Below are 21,216 nucleotides of genomic sequence, written 5' to 3' on the forward strand. Positions count from 1 at the left end.
TGTATATTTATGTAGGTGAGCCATTAGAGATTGACACTAGAATGGTATTGAGGTCTACCTGTCTGCTAAGCCGCCTGGGGTATGCCTCCGTGTTGAGGCCTTAATTTGTGTTGGGAGTCATATAAATTATTAAGTCTTATGTAAGTGTGTGTGAGATCTATATAAATTCTGTGATTGTATGTGTAACACTGGGAATGTATTTAAATGCTTGAATCTAATTAAACCATCATGTATGCACAAGCTCAATGGATGTTGTCATTTGTTGATATTGCTTCCGCTTAAGGCCCCATATGTGTTTAAATATTATTCTAAATTCTGTTTGAGGCCTATGTACGGGCTGGTCATGAACCAAACTTTTAGGGACGAGTTTGGGTCGTGACATAGACACTAGTTGATGGTCGGTGTCCTTAGCCCTAAGGAAATAGCATCCATGCCGACCAGAAGACTTCGCCAAGGCGTAACAATGCTAAGTTAATCCTAAGGTGACGGTTTAGCTCTATGATCCCCATTATGATTCTAAAAAAATTGACATTGGGTTGAGAGGGGATTAGACCCCAATGGCGAAGGACAGCCCTAAGAAATGGATGAAGCGGGAAACGGATTCCGCCCTCTGTAATTGATAAGAGAGGGAAAACGATTGTGCTTTCATCATCCCTCTCCATATCGCGAGTGCCATCTGTCATAAGCGACAAACGGACATCATCAGGGATAGAAAAATGGCGTCGAAAGCCAGAGATTCGATCCGCAGAAAGGAGGTCTTTCAGATGCTTTGCCATTTCAATTAGCCTATAGGAGTGTGCTGAATTAAAGGCAAACCAGGAAAAAGGATTTAAAGCAGAGAGGAGGCAGAGAGGAAGAAGACTTACAAGAGATGGAGAGGACAATGAAGGATGAATGGAAGTTGCAGAGGTGAGTCGGAAGGCAGTCCAAAAACTCCAAGCATCCAAAAATGTGTGTTCGAAAAGACAACAAGATTTTAAATCATAATAAATGAAAGCTTACGAAGGGGCGGGAAGTTGGCATGATAACTGAGAGGCGTGTGCTTTGACATTCGCGTTGGAATAAGGTTAGCCGCCGACTTTCGGCTCTGACTTTTCGAGTTCGAAACCAAACACTCCAGCTAACTGTCGTAAGTGAAGTGCTTGGGGGGAAATTGTGGGGGCCAAATATTGGAAGTCGTAAAGAGGCCGAATAGTTGGACCTGGAGAGTCAAAATATATATATCACATTCGGCCCCGTCTCGCACATTCAAATCCTACCCTATTCGGCCAAATAGCTGGTTGAGCATGGGGCCGAGTGAAAAGCAATTTGCTACAAAAGAAGCCGAATAAATAGTTATACAACGAATTGAAAGTGGGCCCAGCCCCAAGGCCCAAGAAAGAAAAGATATAAATAAAAGAACATCAGCCAGCAAAAGGAATGTGAGAACTAGTATGCTTAACTTAAGATACAAGCAATCAAGAAAGTATACACTGACTTATCCGTCAGAATGCTAATTCTGGCACCCCCGACTGGAGTGTTCATTCCTTTCCAGGTGACTAGCTGAGGATCACGAGCGTCCCCCAAGATCTGAAGAGTATTTCCAAACTACTTCTCCACAGGATTCGTAACCTCGAGAAAAGGATTGGCTTTGAGGATTGGGCACGAGGGTCCTAGTCTCAAACCCGTCAACTAATTGCTCAAGTTGCTCTTGCGGTGAAAGCGGGTTGCTGCATACCGGCTAGGGGACAGACTGGGAATGATTCCTCGTGGGGCCTTCCCCTAGCAGCGAATAGTCGACTCACAACTGGTATGGACAAGGGGAATATGACTATTTAATTAAAACATAGCATTGCGATGGTCCCTATGGATGCTCACGCAATGTGATTTTCTGCCCAGTGCTCTAAATGTCAAAGTAAAGAAATTCAACCAAGCGTGGGTAAATGGTGGGAGTAACTATGACTCTCTTAAGGTAGCCAAATGCCTCATCATCTAAAGTGACACACATGAATGGATTAACGAGATTCTCACTGTCCTTGTCTACTATCCAATGAAACCACAACCAACGGAACGAGCTTGGCAAAATCAGTGGGGAAAGAAGACCCTGTTGAGCTTGACTCTAGTTCGACTTTGTGAAATGACTTGAGAGATGTAGGATAAGTGGGAGCCAGAAATGGCAAAAGTGAAATACCACTACTTTTAACGTTATTTTGCTTATTCTGTGAATCGAAGGTGGGCCGATTTGGGCAGAAGACATTGTGAGGTGGGTAGTTTGGCTGGGGCAGCACATCTGTTAAAAGATAACACAAGTGTCCTAAGATGAGCTCAACGAGAATAGAAATCTCGTGTGGAACAAAAAGGTAAAAGCTTGTAGGATTTTGATTTCCAGTATGAATACGAACCGTGAAAGCGTGACCTAATGATGCTTTAGACCTTCAGAATTTGAAGCTAGAGGTGTCAGAAAAGTTACCATAGGGATAATTGGCTTGTGGCAACCAAGTGTTCATAGCGATGTTGCTTTTTGATCCTTCGATGTCGACTCTTTCTCTCACTGTGAAGCAGAATTCACCAAGTGTTGGATTGTTCACCCACTAATAAGGAACGTGAGCTAGGTTTAGACCATCGTGAGACAAGTTAGTTTTACCCTACTGATGATAGTCTCTCAATAGTAATTCAACCTTGTACGAAAGGAACCGTTGATTCGCATAACTAGTCATCGCACTTGGTTGAAAAGCTAGAGGGTGAAGCTACCATGCACTAGATTACGACTGAAGGCCTATAAGTCAAAATCTGGGCTCGAAGCGACACATAAGCCCATCGTCCACTTGTCAACCCGCAGTAGGGGTCGTTCGGCCCTCAAAGGCATATGTCGTTGGTGAGGCCTGCGCGGCAGATGAGCTATGCGGGCCACCTTGAAGTACAATTCCTATCTAGAGCAATGGGTAGAATCCTTTGCAAATGACTTAAATACGTGACGGGGTATTGTAAGTGGCAAAGTGGCCTTCCTGCCACGATTTACTAAGATTCTGCCCTGCGTCGCTACGGTTCGTCCCTACCCCCTCCTTGTCCCTCTTGTGAACAATCCCACGGGGTTTGGAACACATAACATAGCCCAAATGCGTGCCTCGACACACAAAAATGATTTGCGTGCATGCCGAAATGAAATTCCTAAGGCCTAAGGAGATTGTTAACACTTTACGATGAGTTAGGTGTCAGCAGCATGTGCCGAGCAAAGGCTTTATTTCATACGACAGCCTGGGCTACGGCACTTGGCAAGGCCATGGCCTGGCTATTAAGTGTGCAGCTAGAGCCGTGTCCAAGGCAGCGCGCTGCATGGGCCGCATCCTGGCTTGCACGCCTGCATCCAAGGCTGTAAGACTTGAAAAGGTCACCGCCCCATTTGCATGCGCATGGCCTAGCTTGTATGCACATGGCCTGGGCTGTGGCCAAGGTTGTAGCCATTTGCAAGGTCGCGGCCTGGCCTGTATGGCTACGGCCTAGCTTGTATGGGCCATGGCCAAGCTTGCATGCTTGCAGCCATGGCTGTAGCACTTGGCGAGGTTGCGGCCTCACTTACATGTATGCAGCCTAGGCGGCAGCACTTGGCAAGGCTGTGGCTAAACATGCATGCACGTAGCCAAGGCTATGGCACTTGGCAAGGCCGCAGTCTCACTTGCATACATGCAGTGGCTTGGGCTGCGGTACTTGCGAAGGTCGCGGCCTAGTTTACATGCACGCGACCTGGGTTGCGGCCAAGGCTGCAACACTTGCCAACGCCGCTGCCCGATATGCAAGCATGCAACCTAGCTTGGATGCTCACAGCAAAGGCTATGGCACTTGGCAAGGTCGCGGCCTCACTTGCATCTGTGTGGCCTGGGCTGCCCCCTTTGCCAAGGTTGCGGCCTACCTTGCATGTCCGCCGCCAAGGTTGTGGCACTTGAAAGAGCTTAAGTAAAGTTTTTATCTTTTTTGGGGTGACATTATGTCTCTATTTTTTGTCAAAGATTTTTGTAATAAATAAAAAAAATGCACTTATTTATATCATCTGAAACAATCCACTGAGCTGAGCAAAGCAAAAACAGAAATTGTAAGGGTAAACTACCAATACGTCCTAATATTTGGACTTCATTCTCATTAAGTCCTATTGAAAACAAGTCCTGGTAAAAGCGTTGCAAAAAATAATTTTTTTGTGACGATTTTTTACAGATGTCGCTAAAAATTATCAATTAGTGACTTATTTTTGTCGTGGTATTTATAAATTATCGTTAAAACTTACAATTAGTGACGTTTTTCTGTAACGAATTTTTAAAGTTGTCGCTAAAAGTTGTGAATTAGTGACATTTATTAGGATGTACATGTAAGTCCCCCATTTTTTAATCGTAATCATATATAGGATGACAAACCTTCCTTTTTGGGCCCACTTAAGTAAATATTTTCCAATTTCAACCCACCCAACGACTGGGCCCGACAGAAACTATAAAAGACGGAACTTGGTTTCAACTTCGTCTTACTTCACCTGGCCTCTTCGTCTCTCAAACCTTTATATTTGGTTATATCGGAAAGACTTCGGTCAAAACTTTTGAACTGTGCTGCTCCCTCACAAAATTTCCCATCTTAAAACCCTAACCCATGGCACCGAAGAAATCACAGTCCACCGAAGAAGATGAAACCAATGTAGACCAATTTCGATTTCCCAAACGCATCAGAGACCTTATGAACTCATTCAAACTTGACTACATTCTTATGCCAAGCAGCAGCATTGTCATGAAAGCAACACTAGGCCCTACCTTCATACAACACTTCCCCGACGAATTGACTCCATACTACCCACTTGCCAATGGTGAAACCTTGCTTATTAACCAACCCAGACTAAACTAGACAAGTTGGGAGAGCAGCAAAACTCTCCTTCGAGCATGGAGGCAACCAGACTCCACTTGGCAGAGCTGGGTCAAACAAATTGGAGGTCATGACTCCAATGTGTGGAAACATCTTGGCCTCGCTTAAGTAATTCGTCTGTCCATCCTCAAATTCGATATGAATAAATGGTTGATGGTCGTTATTACATGCTTCTAATCCGCATCCTATAATTCTATGCTTTTAACATTTGGAATGATATCTCCAACTGTCTATGATGTTGCCCACCTCACTGGACTTCCCATTCTAGGGCTAGAAATTAGTGCCTTGCTAGAACCCATTAAAGTACCCTTCACCCTTCAGATTGACTTGAGTTACACTGAATTTACCAAAAAATACAAAGGCAAACCAAGTAGTGCTGTGACTGACCAAGAAAGGGCTGCCTTTTACCTCATATGGCTATGCCAATTCCTTTTCTGTGTTCCTAGGTATAAGATTACTAAAGAATACCTCCCTCTAGCTTTGCGCCTTCAAGATGGCCAAGCCATGGCCCTTGCTCCTTACTTGTTCTCCACACTTTACAAAGGCATGTTTTCCTTCGTTGATAAGAAAATATCTGGCAATTATGGTGGGCCATTCTAGCTTTTCTAAGCATGGTTGTATGCATATTTTCCTGAAATACAACCTGCCAAACCAAACACTATGATCCCCAAACACTACTCTTATGCAGAATGTTTGTTAACCTTTGTTGATAAGCCCACACTTAACTTCTCTCAATGCGTTACTACACTCTTCAACCTTCCATCTCACAGAGACCCCCTACTGTTCATGCCATTTTAGCCATCTCGATTGCCATCTTCTGGAGTAGAACATCTCGTCACGGATTCGTCGGACCTAACAGATGACGAAAAGATTTGTCAAGCTCAAACATGGAACTACATTCTAACATCCAGGCATATCCTAGTGGGATGTTCTCTCCTCCAACAAATTGTCTAGCTGTAGTGTTGAAAACTATTGCCCTAATCTATGGGCCAAACAATTTGGACTTACGCAAGCCACATCTTGCCCTTACATCCACTCCACCATTAAAGAACAAATATGGACAAGGATCAACATCAAAGCTTCTTCTGAAGCCAAACTAATTGGAGTGGAGAATGAAAAACTTCTACAAGGCTTTAGCCACTTCTACTTCAAGCCCGATCCTGACCTTATGTTGGGCTTTCAACACTAGTGGACCCTTATGGCAGCAGTAATTTTCTCCAAACCTCTTCAGACTTGTCTGAGAGATGTGTTTGCTGACAATCAAGGGTCGGAACCACCCACTTCAAGCCTCAAGACTTCAAGTAAGTTTATTGTAGCTACCAACCCACTTGTACTTCACATTTTTTTACATGTCTGTCCTGCTTTCTGTTAACTCCTTTACGTTGTTACAGCGAAGCCTGCTCCCACTGAAACTCTTGTTAGAGACCAGACCAAAGGCAAAGCACCGATGAACCATACTGCAAATCCTAAAGCCCCTTCGTCTATACATAAGCTTTTGGAAGACTCAATAACAGCTCTCCACAAAAAGGAACAAACAAAGACAATAGCCGCCCAATCACCATCTGAAGAGATGCGAACCATGAAAAGAGAATTCAATCCATCTCCAAATTCCAGTGAATGGGATATTCCACTCAGCTAACTAGTTGCCCAAACCACTCAACATCCTTCAAAGCACACACCTAAGGTATCTCACTTATTCTTGTACATGCAGTAAATTCAATGACATCTGAACTCTAATCTCATATCTTTTCCTTGTAGACGAAAAGGAGGAGGCTTCTTATGTCAACTAGTTCTGACGAAAAAGAAAGCCCCATGCCATCTCCCAAACAAACCACTGAATCTCCCCCTCATATCACTGCAAGTGAGCAGAATATACCAACTCCAAACCAATCCATTCTACCTATTCACTGTGAACCCCCCCAAGACAATTGAGGTAACACTTGGAGCCTTCCTAGTGAAAGATAACTGCCCTGGTGAAACTGAACCAATCATTTGTCCAGCAATATTTCCTCTCATCCATCAATACCTAACTCCAGTAGGTCCCCACCTTCTACCATGCAAGCAAAGACAATTGACATTGCTCCATGCAAAAATGGTCAATCATCTCCCCCTAGTCCTCATACTTCTCCCAAGGACCAAACAAGTGAGCCTCTCCTACCGAACACTCAAATCACTCATGGTAAGCACACTGCAACCTGTCACATTCTTTATAAAATGATCAATTGACTAACTTTTTCTGATAGAGGCAGGGACAACAATTGGAAGAACGTCATTTACCAACCCCAAGCCTTTGAATGAGCTAACCCACACAACTGCAAACACAAAGGCAGTTGTATAAGTGACCCAAGAGTTGGCTATCTCCTCCATACATGAACCTCCCACTTCAACCAATCCTCAACAAACCGAGGCATCAGCAACTGAGGGAACTCAAACTATAGCACCCACAAGTGAACGTACACCCATTCCAACATGTACTGATGTGCAGGTAATATCTTTATTCCTTCTACATTCTGAGTTTGTATTGTTCGTACTTTCCAATGCTTACTTAACTTTCAAATGTCGGCAGGAAACCACATAAAGTGAAAACATATGGGATGAAATTGTTGTATTTGAGCAAAGGTTACAACACGTTTCACCCCTCCCCAAAAGGCTGCATAATTTCATAGAGGAAGTCCAACAACTTTTGATGAACTTTCTGAAACTCATCAACACTCCTCTTGATGAGATTGCCCTTAACCAATCTCATGAAACCTTGGCCTACCTCACAACCATCCAACACCTTTCTTCCAATCCTTTCAATCCCAGTCAACTTAAACAACTGGGCAGAATTGTGAATGGATGGCCAACCATGGTGAAAATGATTCAGAAGTGCTCAACAGATATCGAAGCGAATAAAAATTTCCTAGCTAATGCCCAAACCTTCTTGAACTCCCTAAAGCTCACTCAGTAGAACTCCTCCAACATCTCTAACCAAGACAAAGTGTTGGCACATGAACAATCAAGGCTGGAGGCAGAATTAGCTACTGTCAAGCAAAGAAGGCTCTTACTAGAACAACAAAAAGACCAGCTTGGCAAAGAAGCAAGGAGCATGCTCTCACAAATTGGAAGTGGTCCTTCATCCATCGAAGCTATCAAAGCAAAACTTGACGAAGCCCAAGCTATGGTTGCAGATGCCCAGTCAGATTGGGGTATTCTTGCCATCCTGTTCCCTAACACTTGAATTTTGGTTGTGTTCCACCACTTGTAAAGACTTTAACCAAACTCCAAGCTATTGTAATAATTTTAATGAATGTCAATGCTTTATGTTATAAAGTCTAGTTTATTACTTGTTTACGTTTTCCCACATCATTTGAAAATTTTGTCCAACTACATTTCATTCATGTTCGTTCTATGTGGGAAGGCAATTTCATAATAACACTACCAATGTCGACAGAGTTACAACACACACTCTCCATAGAATCGACTCATAAATAACAGAACTACTACTAAGTGTACACCGTACATGTTGTGCTACTGATGTCTATATTGGTCCTCGCAATTGTTAACTTCTTAGTCTCCCTCTTTCTGTGGCCCCTGCCGACACAATCCTGCAACTGCCAATGGTTCGATGTTTGAACTGCTCATACACTTGAAAGATCTTAAGCCCCAATAAAGTTGCACTTCCATCTATCAAGCTATTCCTGTATCATGATGCCACCTGCCCCTCAATACTTTGGCCTTCATATTGATAGAGAAAACCCTTGATCCTACACACAAGTCTTATTGCAATGCACCCATCAAGTTCATGACCTGAGTTCATAACCGCTTGGAGCCTTTTGATGCAGATGCTCTATCTTTGAAGGCCACCTGCCCTCTTAGTTGAGCGTACAATCTCACTTTCACCATACCACGAGTCACCATCCAAATGATCTACTTGTCGATGGGAACCCCATATAAAATGGCTACAAACAGCTACGTAATGGCATTTGGAAATAGAAGAAGTTTTTCAATGGATTCATCTTATTTAGTAGGCAATATTATTGTTGGTAGCCATTTAGGGTTATAAGTTGTGTAAGAGCTACTACAAAGCTTATGAAGCAAAGAAAGGTAGTCTGAAGTAAGTTGACATTGAAGACATGAAGCTTTTACAACTATTGTTGGGCCCATTCCTTGTCTGATTTAATTATGTAAATTTTTAGCTGGGCCGAAGAAGGGGGTTTGTTGAAGTGAAAATAATTTTATGTATCCATCTGTACAATACATAAAGTGAACACTCATTATGGTGTCCTCAACCCTTGGTTTCTTATGCTACCATGTGTCCACCTTTTATTTTTTAAAAAATAAAAACATATTTAATAAATGACAAGAGGGGACTTGAACCTTAGACTTATGTGAAATGAGGAAGACTTTTACCAGTTCACTATTGGTTCTATATATAATAAATATTTTCTTTTATTTGTACTTATTTGAATTGTGCACGCATCGCGTGTGCCAACCGCTAGTACTATTATATATGCGCACACTGAATTGGTGTCGAAAAGTGTGGTAGGTTCTCCTTGTATGATGTGCCAAATTTTCTATCCTTAAAGTAAAAAATATTCATCACAGGAAGCAAGATTTGAACCCAAGACGATGGGTTTCATTCAAAACACTCTTCATTTGTTTAATATTTGTATGTATGTTTACTTATCTGAATTGCACACGCATCGCGTGTGCCATCCGCTAGTTACATTAAAATTATACAAGTTGGGCATTGGTTACACCAAATTATGGATTATTCATGTGGATAGGTGGATGATACAAATGGTGACATGTGCCACTTTGACTTAACTGAGAGTATTTCATTAGTGAAATGGACAAATAGCATCATAAGAATGGCATTCAATGCAACAATTGTTCCAAGTGATGGAGCACTTACCACGCTTCATCATGGGCTTAGTGGGTTCTTACAGAAGTGATGAAGTACAGAGTAAGGGCTAATCTTTGTCGATCAGACGTTCAAAGGGGTTGAGGGACACATGCCATGATATGACAAAGTATCTCAACAGGTAGAGTAAAATATTTGGAGTTCCCAATCCTTTGAGTAAGGATGCAGTTATAGAAGCATTTGAGGTAAGGGGAGTTGCAGATTTATGTCATGTGATAGTGGGCCACAAAACAAGGGAGAAGATATAAAACCTATGGATTTTGGAAGGAGGGACATGAACAACTGAACATTTCAATCAGTTTTGGTTTGAGGAGTTGTTCTGTAATTTAGGAGTACTTCCTCTGTAAATTGTGCTACGTAACTTCATGAAATTGGTTGTATTATGAAATTACAGTGTATACTTTGTTTACTCCAGCCCTCTTCTCGTTTGTAATTTGTTCGAAACAAGTGGTCGTACGTTCAACTAAATTTGAACCAAATTGTCAAGAGTCAGTTGATCTGTTTGTTCAGTTGGTGTGCATACTTCCTTAATTCTTGAAGATTGGGAGTAGCTGAACTTATCGTACGACTAGTTGTACTTTCGCATAGTAATAGTAAGTTTGGTGTTACATTGGTAAGATTGGACCTGTCGATTGTAATGGTATGAAGCTTGTAATATAATATTGTTATGAAGTGACATGTTTAACTGTTATTAATGAAATCAGAAGTTTGGTTGTACTTGTTTGTTGATAGTGCAACATTGAAATAAGTAATTGAAGCTGCCAAGTCAGCGGACAGCAACCACAACAGATTGATTTAATGACAACTCTAAAAAGAGAGCTGCAGAGCATCTCTGTAAATCAATATTGAATACTTAAGAGATGTGTCGAATCAATCTGGCATTATGTATGACATCATAATTTGTTGAGTAACAACATCATGAAGATAGTGTACCTCACTCCAACGAAAGATAGATATGTTATAACTAACATTACAGTTGCGACATCAAAGTTATGCTCAGACATTGGCCAGTAAGTACATTCCTCAAAATATGAGTAAAAAAAACCACCGTAAATTATATTTGTTTCAATCGCATTCATCTAAATTATGCGTACAACAAACATGCGTAAACAAAATGGTAATAACACAACAACCACAACGAAATGTTTAATCCATGTTTACATATGACTTTCACTTTGCAGTTCGTCCATCTTTACATCCTTCAGTAAAAACAATACTGGGGAACCATATTTGACATCCATATTGGAATCAATGAATAAAAAATTAGTGAAGTCCTGTTGCCACCCAAATTAGTGGCGCACTGCCAACCCATTCCCATCACTACCCTAGTTTGTGGTATTGCTGATATCAAGGCACTTCCGATACTCTACAATCTTTGAATTATTGACATCCATAACGATGTCAACCAACAACTTATGATGCACAGAGGGATGGAACTTTGTACAGAAAGATCATAAGACAAATCAGTTACAATTGCAGGAAATACAATGAAGGATTTGATTGATAAATGGAAATAAAGCAGTAGAATGTACCTTGTGTGGACCAGGGCATAAATCAGGTCGTTGCATGTATTTGATGATGAACATCCCACAGTCAAATGTGCTACAAAAATAATTTAACATTAAATTTGTCATCAATGTCAGTAGGTTTGTTAAATCAGTCATTCAGGAGACACATAAATATGAGAGAGGGATTGTGGATTATTCGTCCAGTTATTGTAATGGCCTTTCCTCTAACATGTGGAGTTGGAAGCTACGCACGTATGTAACATATTCATTTCCAAAGTGTAGTTGCAGCAAGTCGTGCATAGTTTGAACCTATTCCAGAAGGTTGAAGTTGGTTTATGTAAAGGATGTTCAAGTTTGTTGTAGTGTTGAGAAATCCACCACAAGGACATACCAAAATTTTTGTCGCATTTAGCTTCCTTTTATTCAGTCTGCTAGATGGGAACGAGTCAAATAGGTAGGCTACACTATCCACCATATCAATTTTAACGCACAACCAATGCACTCCTCTGTAATTGAAAAGCATGTAAATCTACACGCAAACACAAGTGCAGACATTGTTTAGAGGGCATGTAAACATGTACTGGCTTTCATATTTTCGTTTTAATAGAATGGGGTGAACATTGATATTATCCTCTGACATGTATCAATCGCACCAGTGTATTTGTCATGTCCAAAAAATGATGTGACAATATTTTCATGGTGTAGAGGTTGTGTATATTTATTTAGAATCAAAGTCTACATGTGTAATGCATAAAGGTCATTGAGGCAAACATTTGTCAAAATATGTCATATACAAAACACAACCTAGCTTTAAGCACTTACTTACCAACAGATATACGGGAAAGAACCATTCAGTATGCCTCCCATCATTGTGTAAATCCCTCTGTCGATTAGTCAATTGCACCACCACCAGGTTGATTGGCTGGAACATTGTATGTAAGACACGAGGCTAGTTGATTAGAAAGGTTTCCAAGTTCTTCAAATGAAAAACGCAGATTCATATGTGCGCAGCCAACACTTACAGTGTCGGATAACCACAACCCTAGTTTTAGGGTGCGCATGTCACACCGGGTACCAACTTCATAAGCCTATAGCTCGGTTTTTTTACGCTTGTAGCTTGACTTTTTCGCGCCCTTTCAGAAGCTTGAAAGAAACCTTATAGTTCGGACTCCCGCAATTCTGAATCTAGTCCCACAAGTGCAATATGAAATTGATAAATACCAAAGAGTCCAAATTTGACAAATCTTTTGGAAAATCAGTTTTGAATCAAAATACCAAAATTAGACTACTTTGCCAAATACAAAGTCGCCACCTAAATATTTTATTTTGAGAAAATTTAGGAAACCCATGACTCGTGCCACAAGCCACGTGTCCATCATCATCAAAGTTACCTCAGCTCGGGAACTTGGGTACGAGAGAGGAAGGTCATGAATTGAGCAACCCTGCTTGCCCGATCAAAGATCGGCCTCTACTAATCATGATATGATTTTTATCAACATTATATGCTCTTATTCCGATTTATTAGGCTAGCATTTACTATGTGATGCGCGCATACAAGTATAGACTAACTTACAAAAATTGGAACAATTCAAGTTCATGTTTATTTTTTGAAAAGGATTTGATTTTGCCACCTCAGGTGGGCTTAAAGTTTACGAATTTGCCACTCAACAAAGTGGGCTTAAAGGCCGTGAATTTGCCACTAGACATAGTGGGCTTAAACATGCATTCATTGAATCGTTCCAATTCAAGTAAGAATCCTTCATCCACAAGCATTCAACAGTTCATCACTTAAGCATTTAGCCTCATGGCAATCACTTACACTCATGCAAGTATGCTAAAGCACTAAAAACTCACCTAGTACTCCTAGCTAAGAAGATATAAGTTAGAAAAATATGCATGATTCCTAACTATGTTAAATGTCTAGTGCAACACATGCAATATGCATTTAATAGGCTCGACTACTAATATGACATATGATTCAATTTAATAACATGCGGTCTAAGCACGTATTCAAAGAAGTATTGAAATGACAATGCCATTTGAATTATACGTCGAGCCTCGGTGCATGCAATACAAAATGAATAGATGCAAACATGGAGTATACTAATTGAAACATGTCCCTAATCTAACCATCAAAAGCGGTTAAATAAAAGAGAAAAAGACGTAGGGTTGGAAGACATACACATTATTACATTACGCTCTCACGAAGGAGAGTCCGAATGTATAAGCTAGCTAGCTAACTAAACTAAGCTAATTAAGATAATTATTACAAAACTTGAATAAATAATTAACTAACTATCTAAGCTAATTAAATATTACAACACAAACTAATTAGCTACAACTAATTAATCTAATTTAAATATTACAACACAGACTAATTAGCTACAACTAATTAATTTACAATAAACGCTTAATTAAATGCTAATTAACAAGCCAAGTAGTCCCGGGAAGCGAAGGGGGCCCATGCATGCTCGGTTTCCACCCGAAGACTATTTGATGGCTGCCCTCAAAAGCCTCTGTTTGCACAACCCTTGCACTATTTCCTTCTCCAGATCAACTTTGCCATTCCATACAAACACACTGCTCAAAATTCACTAGTGGCCAGCAACCCATAAGTGGTGGCCGACCAGCCACCACTGAGGGGTTGTCGTCCAACACTGATGGCCTGCCGGCTAGTAACAGTGGCCAGCCGGCCACTGATGGTCCACTTTTCCTTGCTGCAACAGAGAGAAAACAAGGCAAAAAGAGAGCATTCTCACAGGTTATATATATTGTGTATCCCTCATTATAATCAAAACATCTCAAATGAGTGATACACTTGGTTCCAAAACCATCAACCAAGCAATTTCATTGCATGATGGCCAAAGAACCAAGGTGTACAAGTTAATAAATGCATAAACAAGACTCAAGACCATCACCCTATCATGTATGATCAAGGGCAATGGAGACCTTGGAAACTTGGCACATTTCATCACTTTAAGTATGAAATGCCCCAATTTTCCTTGTGTTAAATTAATGTCCGATTGACCACATGCAACAAAAACAAATGTTTACCTTGCACAACTTTACTTGCCACTTTTATTTACTCATTTTAATTACCAACCATTACTTAGTCAATTAAGTCCATTGGTGAGAGTTTTCTAAAGTGAAAAAAATTTTAACCAAGGGGTGGTTTAAGGCATGAGTGAAGTTTCATGCCGTTGGTAATGAACCCTCAAAAGAGGATTAAACCATTAAGCATGGACCTCAATCTCAAGCTTAAAGAATCCCAAGTTTGAAACAACCTTCAAAACAAATAAAGAAATGAGGGAGGTTGTAGAGCTTTAGGTGCTGACATGAAGTGCAAAACAACACCAAAACATGCAATCAACTCAAACAAGGGGTGTCTAATGGCCTAAAACACTAAGCATGTAAGGACCTTTACACTATAACCATGCAAAACAGGACTTAACTGGCCCAAATAGCCCAAAACAGAGCTAAAGCAGTCTAAAACAAAGGCAAAAATATGTTGGAATATAGCTACAAGAAGCTAGAAAATCATGCTAACATATAGAACTAACTAGGCTAGCAAACAAGACACAAGGAGGGGAGGCTAACCCCTCTAATTTTGGACTTCCAAACATGTTTTTTGCCACTAAAAATACTTTGAAATTTAGTGGTTAAAGGCCCAAAATAAGTTGGTTTGTTGAAAAAAGCCTTCTAAACAAGAAAGAAATAAGGGTGAAGCACCCCCTAACTTAAAATGGTCTCAAACCATCACTTTTAGTCCACCAAAATAGGTTTTTTTACAGTTCAAAAACAGCCCCAAAACAATGGGAAAAGATAGCAAAATGAGTATGCAAAACAAAGTGTACAAGACAAGTGCTATACCTCTTGAAGGGAAGAGTAATTCTAGGCAACAAACCAAGCCAAAACCCACATAAGAAGCTCCAAGATAGCCTCAAGCAACCTCAGCTCCAAGACAAACCACTTTGGTTAAGGGGTGATATGAAAAAGTATAATGTATCTAAGTAACTAAGCACAAAATTTCAAGAGAGAGAGAAAAATGTAGAGAGAGAGAGAGAGAGAGAATTTTGTTCCAAAATTGCTATCCCTCAAAAATGGGGGAGAAGACCCCATATATATAGATAAACAATCATTTGGCTGAGAAAAATCCATCCATACACGTGTATGGAGATGAGAACAATTGTGCCAACCGCTGGAACAGTTGTCAACAAAATATCTGAAAAAAGTCATTGTTGGCCGGCAGGCCACTTGGGTGGCCAGTAGCATCAATTGGTGGCCGGAAGCCACCAAGGGTTGTAAGCTTGAAGGTTTTGGTCCACAACAGGGCACAGAATGGATAGGGGTTTAAAGGCTCAAAGACGGGGCATTCCACCGAGGACTTTGGGCACTAAAACGAGCACATGCAATCATAATCATCGAGTGCACAAGCGATGACGTCCAAGTCTTGAGGACAGTCAAAAAATGGGGTGTCTACGGTGCCCCCTTTCAAAAGTTTGAAAGAAAGCCCTAACGTTCGGACTCCCGCGGTTCTGAATCTAATCTCACAAGTGCAATGTGAAATTGATAAACACCAAAGAGTCCAAATCCGACAAATCTTTTGAAAAATCAATTTTGAATCAAATTGCCAAAAATGGACTGCTTTGCCAGATATAGAGTCGCCACCTAAATATTTTGGAAAATTTAGGAAACCCATGACTCGTGCCAAAGGCCACGTATTCGTCATCACCAAGATTGTCTTGGCTCGAGAACTTAGGTATGAGAGGGGAAAGTCATGAATGCATTTGAGCACCCCTCGCCTGATCAAAGATCGGCCTCTACTAATCATGATATGATTATTATAACATTATATGCTCTTGTTCAGGTTATTAGACTAGCATTTACTACATGATGCGCACACACAAGGTATAGACTAGTTGGCCCAAATTGGAACAATTCAATTTTCATGTTTGTTTTTCAAAAAGAGTTTGATTTTTCCACCTAACAAAGTGGGCTTAAACCTCATGAATTTGCCACTTAACAAAGTGGGCTTAAACGTACATCTATTGAATTATTCCAATGTAAGCAACAAGCCTTCATCCATACACATTCAAACAGTTTAACAAGTAAGCACTTAACCTCATGGCAAGCATACTAGTCATGGCAATCACTCACACTCATGCAAGTATGCTAAAGCACTAAAACTCACCTAGTACTCTGAGCTAAGATAAAACAAAAGAGTTAGAAAAATATGCATGACTCCTAACTATACAAGATGTCTAATGCAACACATGCAATAATGCAACTAAATAGGCTCGGCTACTTAACATGTTATTTGCAACAATTTCATAGCATGCGTTTAAACACGTATTCAACAAAGTATTAAAAGGACAATGCAGTTAGAATGATGAACCGAGCCTCGGTGCATGCAAGACAAATAAATGGATGCAAACATACGATATGATAATTGAAACATGATGCCCCTAATCTAATCATCAAAAGCGAATAAATAAAAGGGAGAAAGACGTGGGATTGGAAGACATACACATTATCACATTACGTTCTCACAAAGGAGTGTCTAAATGAATAAACTAGCTAAGCTAAACTACTTAACTAATTATTACAAAACTTGAATAAATAAATTAAGTAACTTCTAAGCTAATTAATTAAGAATTTAACTAGGCTATGCTAATTAAATATTACAACACAAACTAATTTAATTAATCAATCTAAACTAATTAAATAAGTACAAAACAAACTAATTAGCCACAACTAATTAATTACAACAAATAAATGATTAATTGCTAATTAAACTAATTAACTAGTCCCGGGAAGCGAGGAAGGCCCATGCATGCTCGGTTTCCACCCGAAGAACGTCCACTGTTTGCTCCTAAAAGCTTCTGTTGCACAACCCTTTTACTGTTTTCCTCTTTCAGATCAACTCTGCTATGCTTCACAAACACGCTGCTCAAAATTCACTGGAGGCCAGCAGGCCAGAAGTGGTGGCCGGCTGGCCACCAGCAGGGGGTTACCATCCAACAATGATCTGCCGGCCAAAAACAGTGGCCGACCGGCCACTGATGATGCACCATTTCTTGCTGCAAGAGAGAGCAAATAGAGCAAAAAGTGGATATTCTCACAGGTTGTTTGTACTGTGTATCCCTCTTTATCATCAAAACAAGCTCAAAGGAGTGATACACATGGTTCAAAGACCATCAACCAAGCAATTTCATTCCATAATGGCTAAAGAACCAATGTGTACAAGTTTAATAAATCTGCAAACAAGACTGGGGAAAGAGACCCCCTATATACAGAAAAACATGCATTTGGCTGAGATATATCCCTCCATGCACGTGTAGGGAGATGCAGCCAATTGTGGTAACAGTTGGAATAGCTGTCAACAAAATATCTAAAAAAAGACACTGATGGCCGGCAGGCCACACCATTGGCTGGCAAGGCACAATTGGTGGCCGGCAGCCCACCAGAGGAGGCCTGCAGGTCCCAGGGTCTTGAGGTTTGAAGCACTAAGGTTTTGGGTTTGAAACACTAAGGTTTTGGTCCAAAACAAGGCATAGAATGGATAGGGTTTTAAGGCTTAAAGACAGGGCATTCCACCAAGGACTTTGAGCACTAAAACGAGCGCATGCAATCATAATCATCGAGTGCACAAGCGATGACGTCTAAGTCTTGAGGATGGCCAAAAATGGAGTGTCTACAATGCCCTTCCATGAAGATTCATGGAAACAACAATGTCCCTACAAGCAATAATGATCCTTAGAACGATAGTTATTTCACAATGGACTGTCATTTAAAATTTGCAAGTACTAAATGAAACAATACATTTCATTTTTGCTATCGTCAAATACATAGTCGACAAGTTTTTGTTCCTAAGCCGATAAGAACCCTTCGCTGTCCAACATCCTCAATGAGTACTACAAAAAAAAACAATCAAGTAACAGAACACATTTCATTAAAAAAAAAAAAAAAAAAAAAAAAAAAAAAAAAAAAGAATTGAAGTGTACACAACAAGGTTGTTAATCATAAGAAAGAATGTGAAATGATGTATAACCTCTGAACCTCAAAGTTTTTCCAACTTCTGAAGTTTGGTGCGGAGTTTGTTAGAAATGTGTAAAAACATATGCCAGCAGTCATAAGTGCAAACATGCAATTGTTTGACAACTAGTACAATACGGCACAAATCATTGTAAAATTAGTGATTCACATTATTGATGTGGGAATGAATTGGTTATTCAGAACTTGTGGGGAATTAAAGGCAGTATTTGTACCTTATTCGCCTTATTCAGACCATCAACATCCAAAGGTGAATTAATGTCGTGAATTCACAATTTTTCTTCTACAAGTCAACTATTTGTTTTGCCATCAATGCACAAATGCATATCCCCGACCTCATGGCTTGAACTCCTCTTCCGCACATTTTTCCTTTTCCTTTTTCTCTCTCTCTTCCTCTAACGATTCCAGTTGCTCCCAATGGTTGGCCAATCTTAGTAGGAGAAGTATGCATATCGCATGCCACTTTCTTCACGCCCACTAACTGAAGCTCAAGAGTGTATTTATCTTTAGTTTCATATCTTTCCCCCAAGTGAAGGCCTCTCTTCTTCTGGTTGTCCCCACCTTTTTCGATGTTTAGCTTATGTCCATTATGGAAATCACTTTTATCCCTTGCCAAGGTTCCCTTGACATTCTGTTCTTGGTGATCCACCTCTTGTACATTTGGAATATTACACTCCATTGGGTTAACTTCGTCAGTTGGTTTGACCACAGCATCGTCATGCACCTCCACTCCAACAGAAAGGTCCACACCATATTTGTCCATGCCTGCTAGTTGTGGTCTAGAGAATATACCTTCCATGTCGTGCTGTAGCATTTGCTTCAGTTCAGCTAAAATGGTTTGTTCTGTCAACAGTTGGTTACAGCCCAAACTGAAATGTTGAAGCAGTTGCTTTAGTATTTCCTTCAGTTCAGCAACATTGGAGGAGAGGTTAATGATACACACATCATTGCCTTCCTCCTAATCATACAAACACATACGTGAACTTAGTCTTATAAATCATCTTCAAATGATGTGGCTCAACTATGTCAGATTTGCATAATGATTGGATAGATTACCTTCTCATTGTCAACAACTTGCTTGCCTCGGAAATGTCGTAACATCTCCATTTAATCTATTTGGTTCTAAAGAACTTGCTTCATCATTTCTTTCAGTTCACGAATGTCCGACTGTACTTTGGTCATACGAATTTTATCGTACTGTGCTTTTTATTGGTTATCGACATGGTGTGCATCCATTTCATCATCATCGGCGTCACTTTCGTCGTCAGTGCAATCAAACTCCACCTAATCATAGAAACTCATAAATGAAGTCTAACATTGTATGTTCAAGACAAGTGGGTCAATGGTGTCAAATGTGCATACTAGTTGGAGTGCTTACTGCATATGTTGGGAAATTTTGCTTCATTCTGATACGTCGCAGCGTCTCCCATATCTGGGCATCACCCCAATCATAAAGCCAAGGCATGGACCACGTTGTAGCCGACGTACTTGTGGAGCTCAGGCAACCACAATTGATGTACAATAGCTGTGGACAATAAGAGGCACAACATAATTAATTTTTTCTTCCCACAAAAATCAACTATATTTAGTACCAATGACATTGATTCTTGTCAATTTTGCAGTTGAACATACATAGAATATCGATTTTGTTTACGATGCTGTGAACTTTATAGGCACATATGATGCAATGTTTTTTTTTTGGGGGGGGGGGAATTGTACAGCAAAACAAGGACTTTATTGATGAAACAAAAAAAAAATTATGTACATGTTTGTGTATATGAATGGCTGAAACCCCAAAGATCTTTCCCATAATGAATACGTTTGCTTTGGTAATGGTCTTATCATGGTTTCTTCTGTATATTCTTCTTCAACTCTACCTACAAATGTGTATAAAGTTTCCTGTATCAGTTCTGTGTCTGATTGAATATTCAAAATGGATGAAGATCAATCAATTATGTTCCCCTCTTCACAACGTAGTAAAATTGGTTTCTCCATTGAGGTCGGGGATTTTTTTTTCCCTATACTCTTTATTCTTAAATTCATGACGGTGATTGCAAAAAAACTCTTTCTACGACTAGCATACTTGGTCAGGAAGAGTGTAATTTGTCGTACTGACACACCGAGTAACATTTATTTCCTAATGAAACCCAATTTGTTGAACCATGACAGAACAATGCATGAAACATATGAACGAGGGAATGGAAAAAACAATCGAGTTATTGGTATACCATTAGCAGGAAAACACATCTAATTGCAGCGCGATGACCTTTGGTCTTATACTTATGAACACCGTTCTAAAGGAATTGCAGTGTCAACTTTGCCCAATTACAAGCTCGCATACCATTGACGTCCTTCACAGCATAAATGAATGATGGACTCAAGGCGGTCATTGTGGTAGGACACAACATGGTCCCCCAATACGTACAGCGCAAATTTTCTCCAAAACTCATCCTCCGCACCATCAGTCTTGGTTAGGTAAAGCCTCAACTTGTTCAAAGGAATGACTCCCTTAACAACTCCAGCCTCTTCGTAGATATTGGGATATGCTTCTAATAAACCAGCCAATTGCACGTCATCACCATCACACCGTATTCCCAATAAAACATTAACTGCCTTACAGGTGAGCTGACGACCATGAACATTCAATGAACTACTGTCAGGATCGAAGTTCTATACCAACCATTGTAACAGCGCCCGCGTGGGACCTCATGCTACAGTTCGGACTCCCGATTTTTGTGTCACGGTTCTTAATCTGAACCAAAGAGTCCAAATCTGGCAAATCGTTTGAGAAAACAGATTTTATTGAAAAAAGTAGTGCCAAACATGGACTGCTTTGCCAGATACAGAGTCGCCACCTAAATATTTTAAAATGGG

The 21,216-nt window shown here is 40.3% G+C and overlaps 1 pseudogene; it reads left to right on the forward strand.

The window, feature by feature from the left end:
* Positions 1–1,569: 1,569 nt before the first annotated feature.
* Positions 1,570–3,027, forward strand: LOC145801800 (25S ribosomal RNA; annotated as a pseudogene).
* Positions 3,028–21,216: the final 18,189 nt, after the last annotated feature.

This window comes from Camellia sinensis, chromosome 10 (assembly GCF_055761805.1).
Source record: "Camellia sinensis isolate YWXY chromosome 10, ASM5576180v1, whole genome shotgun sequence".
Classification (NCBI taxonomy): domain Eukaryota; kingdom Viridiplantae; phylum Streptophyta; class Magnoliopsida; order Ericales; family Theaceae; genus Camellia; species Camellia sinensis.